This window comes from Papaver somniferum, chromosome 3 (assembly GCF_003573695.1).
Source record: "Papaver somniferum cultivar HN1 chromosome 3, ASM357369v1, whole genome shotgun sequence".
Lineage (NCBI taxonomy): Eukaryota > Viridiplantae > Streptophyta > Magnoliopsida > Ranunculales > Papaveraceae > Papaver > Papaver somniferum.
This window is the reverse complement of record NC_039360.1, coordinates 228,556,603-228,579,225: the sequence shown is the minus strand read 5'-3', so window position 1 is coordinate 228,579,225 and position 22,623 is coordinate 228,556,603. Positions and strand designations below refer to the sequence as shown.

Genomic DNA, 22,623 nt, shown 5'->3' with positions numbered 1-22,623 from the left:
GAAGAAAGAACGATATGAGAAGAGGCAAAATGTAGGAGATGAATACCGCACACCCGTATAACTGTGCGAACTCAGAATAATCCAATATGAGTGAAGGATATCGCTCATAGTTAAACTAAAATGACGTATCGGATGATGTCAGCAGTGTCACGAGTAAAGTGTGAAGAGCCATGCGAAGTTAAAAGAGTGCGAGAAGAGTCAATGTAAATGTGCGATAATAACGCACGCTAGATCCGAAAATAAAGGCTTTATGAGCTGTCATCCACTATGTAATACCCTATATAAAGAGTAGAGCGGCCATGTAAAGAGGGAGATCTTTGGGAAGAGCTTAGACAAGAAACTTAGGAGAGAGAAAGATTATTTGGAGAGTAATTTAGGGTTTTCTTATTATCTTGTACCAATTTTGATATTTTAATGAATGATTATATGATTTCCGCCACGATAACTTAGATTTCCGATCATATTTCTATATGGATGTAGTTGTAGGATTTCCTGCAACTACATTGTCTTTAGAGGTTCTTATGTTTATCTGTCTGTATCTTATTGGGTGCATATAATTGTTAGTCAAATATTTCGAAAGAACAGATAACTGACTATGTTGCCTTTTTTCACTGTCAAGTGCTTCGGGATTCCACTTTCACTGTCTTTTCAGTGTTTTGAAGAGAGGAAATATCACTGATCCTATACTGCATCCTTTTAATAAGTTTATTATTGATGCTTATAATATCTTGCTTAGCTAGCAATACTTCTAGTGAAGGGTTTTTCAAATGCGAAGATTGTTTCAACCTTACCCACTATGAAAAGCCTAGATAGATTCAACCTTGTATTCTAGACCCCAGATTGAACACAACAGCGGATTTTCTCATACCCAAAGTGCTAAATATTAAGCCAGGGGAGATCAGGATTGGATTGGATTTCAGTGCTGGGACAGGAAGTTTTTCTGCAAGAATGAGGGAGTTCAGTGTTACTATAGTACAGCTACAATCGATTTTGGAGCTCCTTTCAGTGAAATGATTTCCCTTCGAGGACTAATCCCACTTTACTTGACTATAAACAACGACTTGCATTCTTCGACAACACTCTCGAAATTATATACACGGCGAGATTTCTCGAAGGATGTATTGATTACATGTTTCTAGACTTTGTTTTGTATGGCATGGATATAGTGTTCTGGATAGATAGTTTCTTTTGTTTGAAACAAGATTTAAGAAAATATCTGGAGACATTCAAGATACTTAAATATATATAAGAAACATAAATTCGTTCTTGTGCCTAAGCTCGATAAAGATGACGACCGAGAAGTGTTCTTCTCGGCAATACTTGAAAAGCTGCCAAGGCCATTTTAATGTTGTTTTGATGGTGTCCATCAGCTGTTATCTGCTCTATTTTTTTTTCCATTTTGTTCTTACACACATTCCATCATTGTAATACATTTAGGAAGTAAACATTGGTGAATTGCTGAATAAAGATAGATAGCTGGTTACAGTTTTGAGTCGTAATTGAAAGCTCAGAAACAGTTGTTTTTTCGATGTCGTTGCTTACGAACTGTCCGTTCATGGCCTACCAGTGAGCCATTACCGGTCGTGGAGCTAACTTAACACGCATGAAGTAGGCTAATTTGAATTCTTACTGAGCTCATCAAGACATACTTTGAAAGTGAACAGAACTTAGTGTTATTTGTCATCCACAATGCAGACATACACAACGTATTCGTTCTAGAAGTTATTCAAGTAATTTTCTTTGAACTTAATTTCACATGGAAATACATCCGATAACACGGCTTCATGAAAACGAATAAATGATAAAGAAGAAGTTGTTGTAATCATCAGTTCATCTTAATGAATAAAGCATTATATTACAAACAGCTGTTCAAATTTTGATCACACAGCTAGATAAACTGACCAAATCAACGATTCCTCACATTAATCAAGAATATACGGAAAATAAAAAGCAAGCTAGCAAGAATTCACACTTAACAGTATTAACTGATGTGAACCCACGTTCCCTTACTAGGAATTCTATTGTGTACCACAAAAAGAAGATAATATCCGGGTGGTGCAATATTAGGCGTCGCCGGAGCAAAACAGTCAATGACGTAACTTCTACTGGGGAGTTCACGTACTTGATTGATTTTCAACACCATCATCCTTTGATTCATGGAGAAAGAATGTGTGTTGAATGATGGTGCAACCAGGGTTACAGAAACGTTCTCTTTTTTAAAAAGCTTATCCAAAAGAGGGACGTCCCCATTTTTTTCCGAAGTAAAACCAATGGAAATTGGTTGCTTATAGGATAGTTCAGTTCCAGGTTTCACCCAATTAATTTGCGGTCGAGAACCGCTACTTAAATATGGCTGTGAAAAAACCTCAATACTCAAGTCAGTTGGGAACATCTCGGTGAAGTTGTAATTCTTATTCGGGTTACTCCCCCCGACTAATACTCTACCATCAGTAATCAAAATAGCAGTTGAATGATACATTCGAGGAGTAGCCGATGCTTCCATAATCTCATATTTACTCGATTCCGGTTAGTAAAGTACGGGGTTAAGAACTGGTTCCCTACCTAAATACCAACCAGCTGAGCCTTTTTTCGCACCATTTATGATTAAGACATCACCTGTTGGCAATAGGATCATATCACCCATGACTCTTTCCATTGGCATTTCTTCCATAACCCAGTTCGGTTGTTTTGCCGTGATCACTAAACGTCCGCATGATTTTGGCAGCTGGTAAAAATGTTCCTTTGATCGCAGTGATGTATGAAGTTGGTGGCGCCCCTCCACAGATGAAGACCTCAGCATCTGGTGTATCGATAATATTGTTGATGGGACCAAGTTTCAGCGGAAGAAGTACAGATGAACCTGTGCTTGGGTAATTGCGTGAAACTCCACCTGGCATGACTGGATAATCATTCCTAACAACTCGATTGTTTATATAATCAAACAAGATTGATTTAGTATTTGCAAATATGAAGAGGTTTCCATCAGGTGAGAGATGAGTAAATGGGTATAAATTGTTCTCTACGGCATCACTGGTTTCTTTAAGAAATGGAAGTTCAAAGACTTTAAAATCTGACTGCAAGGAGCTCTTAGGGATGAACTCGTAATTAAACTGACCTCTACCACCAACGATAATGACTTTCCCATTTGGAAAAATTTGATTAGATGCATACCATCGAGGAACAACTAGCCCTTTTTGATCCTCTACCCAATCACAGTCAGCGCATGGCCGAAAAGTTCTAACAGCGTGCTCACCATCGTTGGATCCACCACTTTGAATTAGCATGCCATCAGATGCTAGTGAACCCGAAGAGCACCAAGTATCGGTAAGAACAGTAAGTGGACGGACATCTTGATTTAATAGGTTTAACTCGACCGAGTGAGCAGAACAATCGATTCGACCATCAGCAAGTTTCCTACATCTTTCTTCCGGCAAAGAAATATTTGACTGACCAAAATCTACTCTATCGTACATAATAACTCGATCATTTGGCAACAGTTGAGTATGCATTGCTGAAATTCCAATACTTTCCTTCAAAAGTTCCCAATTACCTGTAGTAACTGTTCCACCTCCGATGAAGAGAGAAAAGATTAAAACCGAGAAAACTATAACATATTTTGCTTCCATGGTTATTAATTTTGAATAACTTACCACCCTCTTGTTGTATATATGCCTGGATGAGTGCCTGCACATATATGTATATATGTTCCCACTTCCCAGAGAATGTTAGTAGCGTATGAATGTCAAGGTTGTCACGATCAGAGATACTTCCACCAGCTATATCACTTATAATATAATTTTTTTTTTATTATTCTCTGGTTTATGTTTCTCCACTAACTTCGATTGTCCCTATTCTTTTTCATTTCCATGAGGCTTCCCCGAGTTAAAAGATCGAAGACATGCATTAACAACTATGTATATATATGTTTTTCTGGTCGCATTTTGCGCGTATTTTCTCAACTAAAATTGTGATGAATCTGGTTATCATCAATATGCAAGTACTTTCGGGTATGCAATAGCGATACTATCATGCATGCCTGATTTACTCAGGGTTAACAAACAACACAGGACTTCACCTCCTTGTTGGAAATCAGGATCAGAAATTCATTCAAACCAAAATAGTGATTACATAATTGCTTACAAGATTATCAAAAACACCAAAATACAAGATAATCAAAACCCAAATACAAATGATGACACCAATTGCAAATACATGGCGAAGAGAAAGAGCCATGCACCGCAAATGTATCCAATTTTTGTACCAGTAGTATTGACGAATGATAGTGTGAACCGTAATCAACTCCGACCATTTGAAATAATTATCTTTTTCGATAAGAGATACTCCAATTAAAATGGAGTAACTTGCCCAAAATCTTATAGATCCAAACGAATCCGGATGCCCTAAATCCCTCTTGTTGAAGATGAATCCAAAATGAATCCAAGCAGAATCATTGATGTTCTTGATGAATCGATAATATCAAGCCAAGAAACACCATGGAGATTTGAGAGAATCGCTATTAAAGCGAAGAGAAAATCGTCCTAAAGACGAAGAAAATTTCGCCCAATTAGCGAAGAAATGTGTCCATGGACACCAAAAACAAAATCTAAAACTACAAATTAGATTACTTATATTCATAAAAAACTAAAAATCCTTGCTCAAATTTAGCCCAAAATGACTAAATCTGAGTAAGAAAAAAAAGTTCTAAATTTTTTTTTTCTCCTTTTTCTTAGGAGAGAGAGGAGAAGAGTTAACCTCTCAGTTACAAATTTTCACATCCTAGCTGATTGTCTTTCAGCCCTTTTTTACCGGGTGTTTTTTTGTCAAGTCAAACACGGCAAATAGCAAATAAATATAATTCGTCATACTTTCCTCAGGGAGCATCTTTCAAGTAGAATGGCTATTTTAATCAAATCGATGATTGCATACCATTGACTTTCGTTTCTACTGTTTTTTCTATATATATATATATATATATACGGCAAGAAAATAAAAAAATATTCATTGTATTTGGAGTTGATCGGATGAATCATCATCCAAAAACATTAAGAAGGTATTATTATTGGCTATTAGAGAATTTTATTAGAGAATCGTTTGAAGATTTTTTGTTTAGTAGGTAATCACTTAATCAGAAGCTTGTTTTGCATGATATGTATTATTAAAATTATATGGTCAAGGGCATTTTTATAAGGTAATTCTGTAATTTTCTCAGAACATTTCATAACAACGATAGCCAAGAATATATATATATATGTATATATATATTTTCTTCTCTGAACATTTCATAACAACGATAGCCAAAAATAAAACAAGATTTTGTTGCTGTCCAAATACGTTGAAGACGGCCTATAAGATATTGATTGGCGGGTAAGGTCAAACAAGGACCTCTAACAAACTTACGGTTTGGGAATGAATGTTATTGCTGTCATTCGGATACGAATTCTATTGGAGAATCAGCTTAGAATTAGACTATACCTCTGCTCTATAAGTTAAATCATTCTTTGTCTCTAAATTAACTTTTGGTGGTAATATTTCATAGTACTGAACTAACATAAGCTTAATAGCAATTAGATTATCCCTCTGCTAATATCGTGGGCAATAATATTGATCGTTTATGTCTTTTTCATGCTTGGGGTGTCTCAAACAGTGGATAACATGAGAAAAAAGACGGCCTTTCCATCAGGAGGTTATTACCGGGAGAGGTCCTCAAAAATGGTGACATTTCGTCCCTTCTGAAAGTCCTCGCAATTCCATTACGGGAACATATGACGAAAATATAACCAAAAAAAATACCGCATATGTCTCTAAAATGATAAGGTACTTGACCGCGTAATGAATGAAGTAATGACAATTTTTAGAATACACTAATAGTGCTTTGTAATATTGACCGGTCAATTGACTCATGTTGACTGGTCAAACAACATTAGATTGACCATCCTAGTCTGGTCACTGGTCAAGTAAGGATATTTTTAATCCCGGGTGAGTCAACTGGAGTCTAAGAAGACCTGTTGCCACTTGTTGCCCAAAAACGTTGTAAAACGTCTATTGTTGGCCGTAAAAATGGTGAAAACTGGAATTATGGATAAGGAACAGTAAGGAAGGAATGACTCCATTTTTAAAGTCCCTTTCTAGTAAACAGCTCTTTTACGAATATACAGTGAAAAAAGCAACTGTGTCCATAGTTGAAAGTGCCAACTTTAATTCTAAGTTTTATTATAGTTAAACTCCTAAGAGCAGTTGCAATCACACGAGCATAACCCAAAATCAAAAACCAAAAAAAAAAAAAAAAAAAAATTGGTTTACTCCGTGGTATTACACTATTGTGGAAGAGCAAATTTGGTCGTGCACACGTATAATGTCCGTCTCAAGCTTGGACGGAGGTATAAACGTCGTTACAGCTGAACATAGATTATATTAACACCTGTTGGGGCCTATGTTTAATTAACGCCTATCGTGGTGAGGGTGTATAATCAATGCTCGAGTGAGAGGCGAAGATTATATCTCCGCCTGATGGGGAGCTAAATAATAGCCTCGCCTGAATCAAACGAACTCTATAAGTTCGCCCCACTACAGACTACAATCGATGCAGCCCACATACGTGCCTGAATCAAATGAATATCATACCTACAACCAAACGAACTTATAAAGTTCGCCCCACCAAACCATCCATACATCACACATGGAGAAGGTGGAAATTCCTATAACCTTCCTGGTTCTTCTCATCTTTTCTATGTTGTTGTTTTCTTTTTCTAACGTTCCAAACAATTTTCAAAACGGTTCAAGTTGGCCGGAATAACAAGACGGAGCTATAAACTACTTCTCAAGTAAGTTTTAGGCCTAAGTATTAGGTATGCACGTTTGGGGCGAATGTATAGGTTACGCCTGTAAGAGGCATTGGTATAATGTTTGTCTGGTTCAAGCGCACTTATAAAGTTCGCCTGTCATCGGGCGGTCTTTATACCTACGCCCCATCAGACGCATCTTATACACCAGCCTCACTAAAACGAACGTTGTATTTACGCCTCACTAAACGCAAGGAAAGCATACATCCGCCTCACCTCAAACGTAAGTTATATGTGTTTCTGGAATCAAACGTACTTTTAATTTCCGCTCGACCAAATATGGTTTTGGTCCGGATTTAAGACCAAATATACTTTGGAATTTGTGTTTACTCCGTTCCATTGTGATTGGTTTCAGGATCAAATTTTTAGTTTTGCTCGTCTATTGTGGACGCTCTAATTCCACTATACTTATGAAGCTTGGAAAAACCAAGTGCCGCACTTGCAAACTAATGTCGGTCTTTTTCGGTACCTTCTGAGGCATTTATGTTCAAGGAAGGTCGTGGAATACACTCCTAAACATCATAGTTAAGTCAAGCGCCCCCGAAGGTCGCTAATTCCTTTGACAACCAACAAAAGTCTGTCTTTTAATTTTAATTTATTATTATTATAAGTAATATTACTACTTTATGCCAAAATAGAAGACAAAAAAAAATTTTAAATAATGAAAATAATAATATACATGGAAAAATATTCATAGATAAATAACCTCTTTTTAATATAATATAAAAATGGACATAAGAAATAAATTAATTCAAATGAAGTGGGTCCACAACTTTTGTTTTCCCTGCTTTCTAAAGCTCCTCATAGTTTTTAAAAGTTGACCCAAAATGGCAGTGTTTTCTTAAGAAAAACAGTTTGAAAAATATTCCCAAGATAAACGATATGACTATTCATGTACAATTGAGAGAAAGATGAATGTTTAACAAGATTTCTCCAAGTTTAGGATACTAATTTGCATGCTAAAACAAGTTCAGTTGGTAAACTAGACTGGATTTCAAGCATTATCTCTTCAGGAAAAATGCTAAAGCTCACCATAGGAATTGTATAAGGAGAAGGAATTTGCATATAATGATGACAAAAGTGAGTAACCGGAAAAAAATAATAAATATAACAAAAGAAAGTGAATGAAATAATAAGGATAAAACATTCAAGGTTTCAAGGGAAATAGGGCGGCAAGAGTGTAAAACGGGCAGGTTTGGTATATTAACCCATCGTCAAACAGTTCAGGACTATTTAAATTGTTTATAACGAGCCAGCACGGCGCGAACATTAGACATATGATTTCATGCTTGTTAGAGTATTGCTCGGTCGAACTCGCAAGCGTTGCTATATCAAGTTTAGTCGATCAAAATTATAGACTTGATTCATAGTCTACCTATAGAAATTTCGGACTAGGATAGACTGTGTAATTGAGCTTTAGACTTTACGGCTCTTGCAACTGAAGAAGAAGATTTACAGAAGAACTCGGAGGAACTTCATCAACTAAAGGTATGTGGATACTAAACCTTATCTATCACTCAGAAGTCTATTTTATTTTTACTCTATCTCCTATTGAGACAAAGTCGTATTTATATATGGACTATCATATCATACACATTTGATATTTCGAGCTGAGTGTAACTCGCTTATCTATTTCTCGAAATATGCGTTGGTAGTATTTTGTCTTAGCTACGTTCGTCATGATTCTTGACATGTTTACTTGGAAATAATTTATTTGTTGAAAACTAGATTATATGTCAAAATATGATCATGTAGAAATTTCCTTGAAACACCTTACATGATATGTGTGAGACAATCATTTGATGTCATCTTGGAAAGTTTCGTATTGATCATTATATCACTTTAAAATTGCTTATTACCTAATGGTTTGTGTGAGAAAGCCATTTTCGTCTTGCAAGAATGTTTGAATGATTGAAATGGGAGTTCAGAACTAAAATCCATGTATGGAATACACCACAGTATGCATACCAGTATGCGAACTGTGTAGCTATGATTCAGGTCCGGAAACTAAGTTTGCATACCCGTATGCTAACTTTTTTAACTGTGAAAGTCCAAATAACAAGTTTGCATACCGGTTTGAGAACGTATCTACATGAGTTAGGTCTGGAACACCTGTTTGAGAACGTATCTACATGAGTTAGGTCTGGAACACCAGTTTGCGTACCCATTTGCAAACTGCTGGACAAGACCAAGTCTGAAACTTAAGTATGCGTACCCGTTTGCGAACTTAAGTGGTTCAAGTTCTGAAATCGGCTAAGTATGTGTTTCATACTCATGAACGATTATATTTATATATTAAGGAATGCAATCTTTGCAAACCGTTGGTTAAATGTTCATGAATTGATTCTTTTGAATCAATCCTATTTTGTTTCAATTGGATCATATATACTTTTATGTGATTGCCAACAATTGAACAAATGTATGAGACACAATTAGATTTATTTGATTATATTTCATGATTGATTGATCATCATAGTTGATCTAGATGTGTTAGATGAATGAGATTAAGACAAAAGTGTTCATCTGGCTAACTTTGGTTGACTATTAATAGCCAACTCAATATACACGTTTAGGTACGGTTACCCATATCTAAATGAAGGCATATTTCATTTGGATGTGACAATCTAAGACCATCTAACGGTGGAGAGATATTTATTTGGTTTTAAGAAAACTTAGCTTGTATCTTAAATAATATTTTCATCTAACGGTGAATACGCAATGCTTTGTTTCTAAGCTAACTTAGCAAACCCTGATTTGAAAGGCTATATAAATGAGAACTCTAGCAACTGGGAATCCTAATCCCACACCTCCTGTGTGATACTAGTTGCGACTATGGTCGATTCTCCTTTAACCTAGGTTTTTCCTGAAACCATTATAGGTTATCGACTTAAAGACTTCATTGAGATTTTGAAGCCAGATCCAACTATTTTCTCTGTAGTTGTGTTACTTGTTCTATCTTATTGAGTATTATCTTCTCTAAGATTTGCTCGAGATTTATCTCCCATAGGTTAGATATAAAAATTAATCACAAAGCTCTTCGTCTCATTATTTGTGATTCCACAATAACTTGTTCTACTACCATATACTTAAGTTATTGTGAGGTGATTGATATTTCTAGGCAGTTCTTCGGGAATATAATACCGGATTATCAATTGGTTTCTGTGCACCTTGATTTATCACAAGACGAAATAAAACTTCATACGTAATTCAGTGGGAGAAAGATTTATCTATCAGAATAGACTTTTTTTTGGGAGACAGATTGGTTTATAAGTTTTCGACGTTGGTTCGTAGCAACTCTTAGTTTTGGGTGAGATCATCTAAGAAATCAAGTGCGTATAGTCTTGTTGGGATTCAGAGGCGTAAGGAACGCGACTGTACCTTGACCAGTATGAGATTGGTTAGGGCTCAACTGCATTCCAGTTCGAAGTTAACTTGCAGTAGGCTAGTGTCTGTAGCGGCTTAATAAAGTGTTATGTTCAAATTTGGACTAGGTCCCGTGGTTTTTCTGCATTTGCAGTTTCCTCGTCAACAAATTTTCTAGTGTCTGTGTTATTTCTTTTCCGCATTATATTTGTTTATATAATTGTAATATCACAGGTTGTGCGTATTTCAATAAATTGGGAAATCTAACCTTGTTTGTTGGGTAGTATTTGATTGACATTTGAACATTGGTTTTTGGTATCATTCAAATTATTTCTCATTATCAATCTGGCTCACAGATTCCTATCTGTCCGATTACAGATTGTGTTGAGAAATAAAGATACAACTTTTGGATATATTTCCTTGATTGAGTCTGAATGTCTAGTTGATTCTCACAGATTTATATTGGAGTTAGTCCATACATATTGTTGAACGAATTATTGAGTGTGGTTGTTAGACCCCCGCTTTTACAATGCCAACTACATTCTATATGTGATCAAGATAAGTATTTTCCTTGGGGTAACTTTTTATTTTTTCTTAACAAGGAGAGAAGATTATATTTGACTAAAGGAATGTATAATAAGTCTACCATAGGTAGAACAGAAAAACAAAAAGGAATATTTCAAGAATACAAGTTCCCTCTTTAAGAGAACGGTGAAATCTCTGAAAATTTCCAACAAGGTAGTCTTCATCTACTGAACACTCTTCTACAATAACCTTTTAAATACAAGTTCTTGTTCAACTCTTAAAAAAGCCTCAACGAGAAATTTTTAGCTGTGATGCAAAAGTATGAAGGGTTTTGTGAAGAAATCTTAAGAAGAGGTCAAAAATCCAAACAAAAACGAGGTATCTTGTAAATTTTTGTATGCATGCTTTTTATTTTTGATGTTTTCATGGTGTTTCTGCTTGCTCCTACAAGGTTTGGGTTAGCTATTCGTAGCCGTGTGCTTCTCTTAGTTTGTTTTAGAGATGATTACTTGTCTCTTACACTAATATGTTATTTATAACAAATTAACAGAGATCCATAAAAAACGAGTGTATGCATAGTTCTAGCAGCGAAAGAACCACGGATATGTACAAGAAAGCTTGGCTTTAGCAACTATTTTCTTACCAACTGCAGTTGACGGAACTCTTCAGCAACAATCTTTTGTAACCAAAAACAGCTCTGGTTGGACGAAAGCTCTAACCACTATACGATAGTAGGCGGAACTCTTTACTAACAAAATCTTAGCAACAAAAACATCACATTTGTCGTTATTAGCCTCTAACCACCATTATTGGACGACCAAATTGTACCCATAGAAGGTATATATTTTTTGTGACTATTCTTGCTCACCAAAACAATCTGTTGGTAGACAACTTAACCAACCATCAAATTGTTGGCTTTTTCAGAAGCTTTCAGCCACAAATATTTGACAACTACAAAGTACAACAAAGGGTGAATATTTCAAGCCGCTAACTGCATTTACCAAGTCAGTCCGTTGGCATACAACTATACCAATCCACTAGTTTGTTAGTTTGTTAGTGTGGTTAGTAGCTTTCAGCCACCATGATGTGCCAACTACTGGTAGTATAAATAACAAAGTGCAGTGATTTGAGCTCGAGTCATAATTAAAACTTCTCAGCAAATTAGTATCATAACATTGATGAACAACGAGTTAACATAAGACCGTCCAATTAACCCATCCAAGGGATAGACAAAAGCAAATGATATAGGAAAATTACTGAGGAGCTCTGGAGGAATCCCTAAGAAACATGACTTTTCTCAACTTCAGAAACCAAAACTCTAAGATACATGACTTTTCTCAACTTAACAAACCGACGATGCTAAGCTCTGTAAATGTGATATGTGAGAATTTCAGTTTTAATATTTTATGTATTTTCAACAATTTCATAAAACTTAAACTTGTTGATGTAGTAAGTAAAATATGACGTAGAGTATTCTAATGTCCTAACTGGAGGTGGTTCTTACTAACTTGGATAAGAACTGACGATGGCGCAACAATCGAGATTAGAGCTATAAAATCAGTAATATCAGGCTTTTTTGGTCCTTGTGATAAAAAAGCCGTATTCATTGGTTTTAAAGTCGTAGTCGCGGACTGGACTTGTATCTTCATGGCATATCGATGTGGACTTTTCAGATGAGCTAGGTTGGACTGGGACTCTTGCTTCCTCGCGCTACTACTTCACAGACAGTGAGTCAATTTGATTTTAAGAGATTTTTATTGTTTTGTAACATTTTTATCAGTTTGATTTTTTAGTTCTTAACATCAACGTTTTTTTTCTTCTGTAGTCATTACGATGGGAAGAAGTAGAGGGGAATTATCACAAAGATCTAGTCGGCGAGCTGATCCCTTGTATAATTTTGTGCCAAAGAAAAGTCGAATTGCAAGACAGAAGCCACCAACAAACGGTAATAGAATATATATACATTTTTTTCGCACAAAATTCACTGTTGGAATTTGGGGTCTTTTGTATTGTTGTGTGCAACAGAAGAAGCGAATAGGGTTTAGTATTTCATTCATCTGTTTCTTGTTTATATTGTAGTCGCATATTCATTTTTGGTTCTTCTATAGTGTGTAAGTTGGAAAGAGCTAGAGGGGGATTATCACAAAGTCCTGGTCGAGTTGATCCCTTGCACGATTCTCTGCCGGATAGAAGTGCGATTGCAATACAGAAGATGCCAACAAATGGTAATGGAATATACATTTGTTTCTCACATTTTCTCAGGTACTTGAGTGTATGCTCTTGGATAATAAGGCCTTGTATGACATTCGCTGCAAGACTCTCAAGCTAACAACTCCTAGGCCCTAGCTGTGACTGGAGAAGATTGGGTGTAGAGAAGGTATTAAGAGATTAAAGCTCATGCTTCCTGTAGTTGTGTTCTTAATTTGTTCGTAACTTTATAACCAAAGTCATTTATTGGTTTATGACACTTCTTAGATGTGCATATGCAGGGGTTACAGAGTGCTCGCATATGGGCGTTGTAAAATAAGAGTTGAAGAGGGAGACGTGGAAGTAGAACTGCAGACCAAAATTGGTTACTTAAACCTCTTTGATTTATGGATTTTTTAATTGGATTTTTTATGCTTAACGATTCATGGTTACAAATTTTTTGTATCCTAACTATTTGATAATTTTCAGGAGAGGGGATTGAAGAAGCATTTGAAGAGGCTTAATGCCCCAAAATGGATGCTCGATAAATTTTGCAAAGTTATGTAGGGATGGAAAGGATGAAGAAGTTAAAGTTAGTCTTTTTACCTCATTTTTTATGCCGTGCTTATTTGTTGAGTATTTCACAGCTCTGATACCGTGTTTACTAATGTTTTTTTAACTCTTCCTGCCCCCATAAGAAAAAGAGGTTTTGCCATGTATTTCAACAATTCTCACACAAGATAAGCAACATAATGAACACAAAAAACCAACACAATAAACTCATTCCATCGCATGAAGGAAGATTATACAAAACAGTCCATCACATGGACCAAACAGGCCATCACCCTCTTGGTGATGCCTTTATTCTCCCAAGTATGAGATTACATGTCTATAAAACTCTCTCTATATAAGCCTACTGATTTTCCCACTCCTTAGGACTATTTATACAGCAAACTCACTAGCAAAAACCATGCACAACAGTTGCGCACGCATGGAACAGCCATTCCCATCATGTAGTTTTCCTAACCGCCAGCTTGCTTTTCAACTGCCACCTTTTGTGTTGTCAAGCCAAATGATGCCACATCTATTCCTGGTGGTTATGAACATTCCCACATTGTTATAAAATCCTTTTATAACCGTTAGGCCTGTCAATGGAAGAATATCCGTCGGATATTTAGAAATCCGATATCCGACAGGTTAAGCACTACCGGATATTCGATATCCGATAATATCCTATAGGATATCAAAATCAGATATCGATTCCGATATGCTAAGTTGTCGGATATCCGATAAATATCCGATTATAACAAAAAAGCTTAAAAACCCTTGTAAAACATTTTCATAATTGACACTTATCGGATATTTATCCGACAATATCCGATACTAGACTCGAAATTAGGATAAATTACAAATAAGTTCCTATACTATCGGATATCGAATATTAACATTTTGGATGGGGTCTAATCCGTTTCCGATATGTTAAGGAAGAAATATACGATAAAATATTTGATCCGATATCCGATAAAATGGATAAAATCCTATAAGATCTCGAATACTCGGAAACGGATACCGGATATCGTACAAATATTTACAGGCCTAATAACCGTCCTTACTTGTGTTTCACCATTGGCACGCTTGTCAAGCTCGCAACCAACTCCTAACCCGTCACTTGAGTTGTATTGCACTACGTTTACGCAATACTAAACTTAGCCTTGATTCTGTGCTCAGCTATCTTGGCACTGCCAACTTCTTGCTCTAAGATCATGCATGTATCATCCTTGTGCTTCCATCATAAAATCCAATTCCTTAAACTCACTCTAGTTACTCATGGCGCCATATGCTTCACTTCGCCAACTTGCATGACAATAATAATGCAACTCTTGCATTACTAACTTGTTTGCATTATTCAAGCTTTGGACAGTCTTGAACTAATGTATAGACCAACTCTTGGCCTATTCTACCTTCTTGCATAATCCTTGAGTTTGGGCCAACTCAATTCCACGTACATGCCAACATGCCAACATCTCATGTTGCATCTTGCAACTTTGGCTTTGACTTTCCTTTTCCTTAATGAAGCTTCATTGTGTCGGACAACCAGCTTCATTACTTAGCCAAATGTGTTTACAATGTAGTGATACTCTTGCACTTCATTGTCCCTGCGGGGTTATGCCATTCTTGGCACTTGACAGTCTACGCAGTATCGCGCCATTCTGGTTTCACACTGACTTGGCCTGCAACTCTGTAATGCGTAATCATTATGTGCCACTTGCATCCCTGTCATAGACCTCCCCCGCCTAATATGTTCAACGTCCTCATTAAACGCAACCAATTATACTCAATATACTTGTTCTCTGGCCTTGTACGCTTTTGAGCCCTTCTTAGAAATCAACAAACTTTGCTTGGCCTTTAACTTTTCCAAAACTTCTCTACATAGTACTTTATGCCATTACTTAGATTTACTACCTTGCCATTGATTCTACTGATCTTGAACTTTGTTGTTGTGTCGCGACCGCTTCCAACTCCATCTCAAATCATATACCAACACCCAAATACAAACTTGAAATTCCTCTTGCCAATTCCCTGAATTGAGATTGAACTTCGCATGAATCATTTGCGCATAAGTGTACGCAAGCAATGATTCTTTCCAATTCATCACACTGATCATTTCCATAGTCTTATGCCTTCACTTTCCGACTTTAGTTGCACCAATCAACATAACAGGACTTACACAAGACTTGGTCTCATTCTTCAATCATATGCGCCTACGCCAAATGATGCCATGCCTTAAGGCATGCACCATTTGAGTTCATATCACTCTTGGTATGCGCAAAAATCTATAGCCTTTGCTGCACTTTGCAAACTTCAGGACTTTCACTAGATTTAGCCTCCAAATCATATTGCAAACTTCACCTTCGTGGACTTGTATCATATGTATGTCAAAGAACCCGCACCTTGCTGTTCTTTGCATGCACTTTCGCAACATCATGATTGAAATGCATGACTTTTGTACTAGTCATGACTTAGGATACTCGGCGCATTCCACCGTCACTTTCAAAAAGAAGTATCCTCTTCACGCGCCTTTGAAACCAGAAATTTAAGCATCACTTGTTCTTTTAAATTGCTACGCTTTAATGTGGCGGAAAAACAACATCATGTTCTTCCTAACTATGAGTTACTCTTAACTCATATACTTGATGGAATTACATCTATATTCTTGCTTCGTTATTCCATGCTATCACTGTTATATGCCATCGCACTTCCACATAACTCTCAACAACAACCTCGACTATGCCACCAACTCCTCAATTTGCTTCTTTTCACTTTCAGCGTCTTCTATTGCATATTTTGTCTTAATATGCTATGTAGCATCTTCCATGTGAACTAGCTTTACTTTGAACGAAAGAGGCAAGGCTTTCATCTCAAATATCCTCATTCACTACTACCTTACATAGAGAGACAAATCCCAACACCAAGGTACACTCGAACCAAACTGAAAGTATACTCAAACTTGAAAAAATACTTGCGCCAACTGATTGCGACTTGTAAGACCTAACAAGCCTTCCAATACTGACTTCATCTTCACTTCTAAGCAACAAAGGAAGCGAAACAACACATATTGTCCCCAATGTAGCAATTTACTTTTCCACATGCACTCTTCTACTTATCAACGTTCTTATGCAAATCCCATAACGAAGCACAATATAATTGACACTTAGTTGAATACTCCTTCAAACTGATGCTATCATGTTGCTTTAGCCTTCATGAAGATTTCTTCAATAATGGCCACATGCCATCTTTATGTACCACCACTACTTTTTCCTTCTTTTTCCATGCATCTATGATTCGCCTAACTTGCATCTCCAACCGCATCACGCATCTTGTTCATGCCCAAATATCATTTGGCGCATGCTACTGTTGCATACATGTTATGCCAATTAGCACCCAAATCTTGATACAAACTTGTGCACCTTTCCACAACTGAAACAAACTTAACTTGGTGATTCTGAGCATCATTATAGAGCTCAGCAAAGTCATATCACTCAATGACTTTCGCGGATAAACACCTTGGAAAATTTTAACAAGGATATAATCCTTGCAAATGAGGAGCCACTGCCTATGTTCCATGACGCAAGAATGCCACATTCTTCTTCAAACTTGGAACTCATTTTTAATGTCCATGCACAACTGGAAACTCTTGTCTTTCCCCTTCTCCAAAATCAGCTTTGTATCAATACTAATTTGTAGTTGAAAAGACACATCCTCTTGTGGTTATGATCAAATGCAGGTCTTTGGACACCCTTGTCCAAGCATACTGATTCCACTCAAAAACCAGGTGAAAACACACTCCTTGTGTGCATCTAGAATCAATGAAGAACTCTTTGCAAACGCAAGACCGTGGTGTATCGGTTTTCCCCTAACTTGTGCTTATTTATTCGGCCTTTCAATAAGATTTATGCTAGATAAGAATTGGCCATCCAATTCTTCTTTTATGGCATCACACCACAAAAACGCTAATTCACAATCAAACTTTGCATTACCACCAAGGTACATGCATTCAAGAGAGATAACATTAATCTTCCATCCAACTGGCTATGATGAAATCACATTCAATATATTGCATAGACATGTTCTTCATCTACTTTTCCACTGCAAAGTCCAACAACATCTTTGAATTCCGGAATTTTCATAAAATTCCCATTACTACTTGTAATGTACTCGCTACTGATAACACTATCAAGATATGCATTCCATATGCATAATCCTTGCATACTTTTGAGAAACATGGACTTTAAAACCTGACTTACACCATAGAAGTCAGCATACTCCATAGTTTTGCCATGCCATCACTTGAAAACCCGGTTTTCAATGATTCTTGCATGTTCGTCTAACACTTTGGGCTGGAATTTTGACATCTTTGTCATAAACTTTCATGGCCTGTTGCTACCTCAAGCTTCAAAGTTTATTCCAATTGATCTTTCCACATAAGACCAACTTATTTTAGTCTCCATACTAGTGAAAACCAAACAATTCACTTCCGAATTTGACAAACAAATGACACCAACTTGAGTCAAAGAGAGAAAAATCAAGAACGGTGTCCCCAAACACCGCTCTGATACCTGTTGTCACACACCCATTTAATATCCTAAAATTTTCAAGGGACATGACCGGAAATACTGTGTGGTTCAGTGATTTAACATCACCAAAAAGTGCTCAGCCTTGCATACTTGCATCAAATTATGCATCTGCCTTCACTCTAAAGGATTTCAACAACAAAAGTCTTTTCTTCTTTCTCTCTAACTCTTCATGCCCCCATAAGCATAAGAGGTTCTTCCATGTACTTCAAAAATTCTCACACAAGATCAGCAACATAATGAACACAAATAACTAACACAATAAACTCATTCCATTGCATTAAGGAAGATTATACAAAACAGTCCATCACATGGACCAAACAGGCCATCACCCTCTTGGTGATGCCTTTATTCTCTCAAGTATGAGACTACATGTCTACAAAACTCTCTCTATGTAAGCCTACTGATTTTCCAACTCCTTAGGACTATTTATGCAGCAAACTCACTAGCCAAAACCGTGCACAACACTTGCACACGCATGGAACAGCCATGTGTCCCATCAGGTAGTTTTCCTAACCGCCAGCTTGCTTTTCAACTGCCACCTTTTGTGTTGTTAATCCAAATGTTGCCACATTTGTTACTAGTGGTTATGAACACTCCCACATGGTTATAAACTCCTTTTATAACTGTCCTTACTTGTCTTGCACCATTGGAACGCTTGTCAAGCTCGCAACCAACTCCTAACCGTCACTTGAGTTGTATTGCACTACAGTTTTTGCGCAATACTGAACTTATCCATGATTCTGTGCTCAGTTATCTTGGCAATGCCAACTTCTTGCTCTAAGCTCAATTCCTTAAACTCACTCTAGTTACTCATGGCGCCATATGCTTCACTTCGTCAACTTGCATGACAATAGTAATGTCACTCTTGCATTACTAACTTGTTTGCATTATTCAAGCTTTGGCCATCCTTGAACTAATGCATATAACAACTCTTGGCATATTCTACCTTCTTGCATAATCCTTGAGTTTGGTCCAACTGAATTCCACGGACATGCCAACATGCCAACATCTCATGTTGCATCTTGCAACTTTGGATTTGCCTTGCCTTTTCCTTAATGAAGTTTCATTGTGTCGTCCAGCCAGCTTCAGTACTTAACCAAATGTATTTACAATGTAGTGTTACTCTTGCAATTCATTGTCCCTGCGGGGTTATGCCATTCTTGGCACTTGACAATCTAAGCAGTGTCGTGCCATTCTGGATGCACACTGACTTGGCCTGTAAGTTTGTAACGCTTAATCATTATGCGCCACTTGCATCCCTGTCATGGTAGACCTTCTAATGGTGTTAAACGTTTGGTGGACCGGTGAGTTTGGATTTGAACTTTATTAGTGATATGATGGTGAGGAGGGTGCAAAAGACTGTTCAACAAATGAATGCAATCAAAAAACTCAAGGATCCTCAACGTTAGATGCTATTACTTCGTAATTGCACTGGTGTGTCTAGACTATATTTTGCAATGCGAACTACTAATACTGCATCTCTACAACCAGCTGTTGATCTTTTCGATGACCAGTTGCATCAGTATTTGAGACTCCTAATTACTGGTGATGGTTCGGGTTTTGGTCCTCTACAATGGAGGCTAGCTACCTTGCCTATCAAGGATGGCGTACTTGGCATATATACCATGGTTAACACCCGTGCCTACTGTTATCTGGCTTCTCAGAGCCAGACTTCTTTGATGCAAAATGTGATCCTTGGTAATTTATTCTCAATGAACAAAGGCTCAGCCTATCAGTTGTCTCTCCAGACTTTTATCCAGGTATGTGGTTTACCTTGCACTTACTGCATCGATGATACTGCCCCCCCTTCCATGCACTCCTTGGCAGTCACTTATTTTGATGCAGTTAAGAAACAAATCCCAAACCAGTTTACTATGTCTGTAAGAGATTCCACTTTATGGAAGTGCAACCATGTAAAGCATGCAGAAGATTATTTACTAGTTGTACCCATTAGTGAGCTTAATCAGTGCCTCGGTCCAAGACAATTCAAAGATGTACTTTGTTATCTCCTTGGTATCCCTTTGTTTGTTGAGAATAACTTATGCCCAAGTTGTAACAAATATATGGATGTCTTTGGGGATCACACGCTTCATTGTGCTAAAGATGTTGGATATAAGTTTCGACATGATCTTGTTCGTGATGTTATTGTTGACATTTGCTACAAAGATAATGTGCCTGCGTGCTAGGAAGTTTCTCTTGGTTTTCAGACAGATGATGACAATGATTTAAAACCTGCCGATATCCTTGTTCTTAACTGGGATAATGGACAAGATGTTTGCATGGATGTTACAGGTGTATCTCCATTCACTGGTGATGGTGTTCGCTCTTTTGTCCCTGGAAAAGCTATCTATAGCGCGCTTTCACGAAAACGTACTAAATATTTGGACAAGTGCGCTTCACATGGTTTTGGTCTTGGTGTCCTTCCTTTCACCACCTTAGGGGAACTTGGAGAGGATACTTTGGGTTTCTTCAAGCGTCTGAAGAATTGCCTTGTTAGCAATGATGCTAGTAGCGGTTTGGGTAGTTTCATTTTTTATAGATTAGGCATTGCTATTCAAAAGGGAGTTGGATCTCAGCTTGTTGCTAGGTTACCAACCAAAAGCTTTGTGTAATTCTTTTTATTTTTAATTAATGTGTATATTATTAATTAAATATATTATTATTAAAAATATTTTAATTACCATGTATGCTATTAATTAACATTAATTCATTAATTAGTTCAAATTATATATTAATTAACATTGATTCATTTTTATGAAGCTAAAAAACGTTTCATTGTGATATTCATTTTTTATCATAATACAGACATTACAAAATTAATAGAACAAAATTTATGAGAAAAATGTAACAGCAGACAACAAATTTATATTAATACAAACGTTACCAAAATTAATAGAACAAAATTTAAGAGAAAAATGTAACAACACACAATAATTATAGTAAATAAATATCACAAAATCATAACTAGATAGGATTAAGTGAAATCTAACCTAAGATTTGGGCGTTACACAAAACAGTTTTGAACAAATCAATTATAATATTCCATGACATAAAAATACAAACAAATCATCCCTCATATTAACAATACAAACATCGACCAAATATGTCAACCAATAATACGTACATAATATGAATATGGCATATGCATGACTAGATAAAATTTAACCTATTTCATTGACAAACAGACAGAAGACTTTCATATACTGATTAAATTTTTTTTTTTAAATGTTAAAACAATGAATCTTTGTTGCAAATATTATTATTCTTGTTATTCTTATTTTATTTTTATAACAAACCAAACAGGCAGTGCTACAACTCTAGGCTTAAAATACAAAAGAATAATCGTTGATTGCGAAAGAAAAAGTAAATGGTTTTAAAAAATCTAAATGATAAACCAAGAAAAAATCATTTTGCATCTATAGCAAACATCATAGTACAAAAATCATAACCAAAGACTAATAAACAAAGGTTAATCTATACAACACCAATCATACTCTTTCTGATAATAGATTGTGAAGCAAATAATGAAAAGTTTTAAAACAAGTCAACATAGAAACATACCCATGTGAAAAGACAAAGGTTGCATATTATCAAAGATAAGGATCGATTGAGAGATACTTTGTCTTGAGATACCGTACTTGATTGTGCGGAAGAACCAATCTACGAGATCGGAATTTCACCACCATGAACATGAGATGTTCTCCACGAACATGAGATTTAATAAAACCAATATCTAGATCCATAAATCCCCAATTGTAGATGACCTAAACGATTGATAAGAACTTGAAAAAAGGTAATAATAATTCTTTAGCGCAAGGAAGAACTCGTGTGATCAGTTTTTGACCCTGATACGATATAGATATAGAAGTACCTACCAAAAGAATAAAAACACAAGTATTTTGCAATAGAATGTTCTGATTTTATTGCTTTAGAGTAAGAATATACAACGTTTACCTTTAGGTTTATTTTCTGCCCTAGGTATTGCTTCTTCCTCTTGGTTTGTTTTCTGTTCGGATTCCTCTAGCTTTCTGCCGTATCCTCTACAAGCACTCTAGGTGCCTATTTATAGGTTTAAGCCTACGCTAAAACTAGTAATACACAGATTAGGAAAGACCCTCATATTGTTGTAACCTTCTAGAAATAAAAAGTCTATTGTTCCTTCTAAGAATACAACTTTTCTTCTAGAATTACTTGGAGTGTAATTCAGTGGTTTTGGACCTAGGAATAGGGTATTTTAATGGGCTATACCCAAAAACGGATCAGACCTCCCCCATCAGGAGGCTTTTGGTCTCCTCAAAAGAATTGAGTGAAGATACAGGGAAGTTTAGCTTGCAGCCGCACTCTTGAGTACCACTTTGCACGTTTTAAACTTTTCCCGTTAAGACATTCCTGAAACAATTGTTGTTCACCAACTCTAGTTAGTTGTGTCTTATTTCTAAGAGCCGAATATTCTTTTGTTACTTCGCATAGAGCTAAGTCTTGCGCAAATTATAATGATGACGGATCATTTTGTTCTTCAAGTAACTTGACTTCTGGTTCCACACACTGTTTTGGTGATATCTTCTGCGGCTGTT

General features: G+C 36.5%; 1 pseudogene; it reads right to left on the bottom strand.

The window, feature by feature from the left end:
* Positions 1 to 1,860: 1,860 nt before the first annotated feature.
* LOC113362228 lies at positions 1,861 to 3,640 on the bottom strand (annotated as a pseudogene).
* Between the last annotated feature and the right edge of the window lie 18,983 nt (positions 3,641 to 22,623).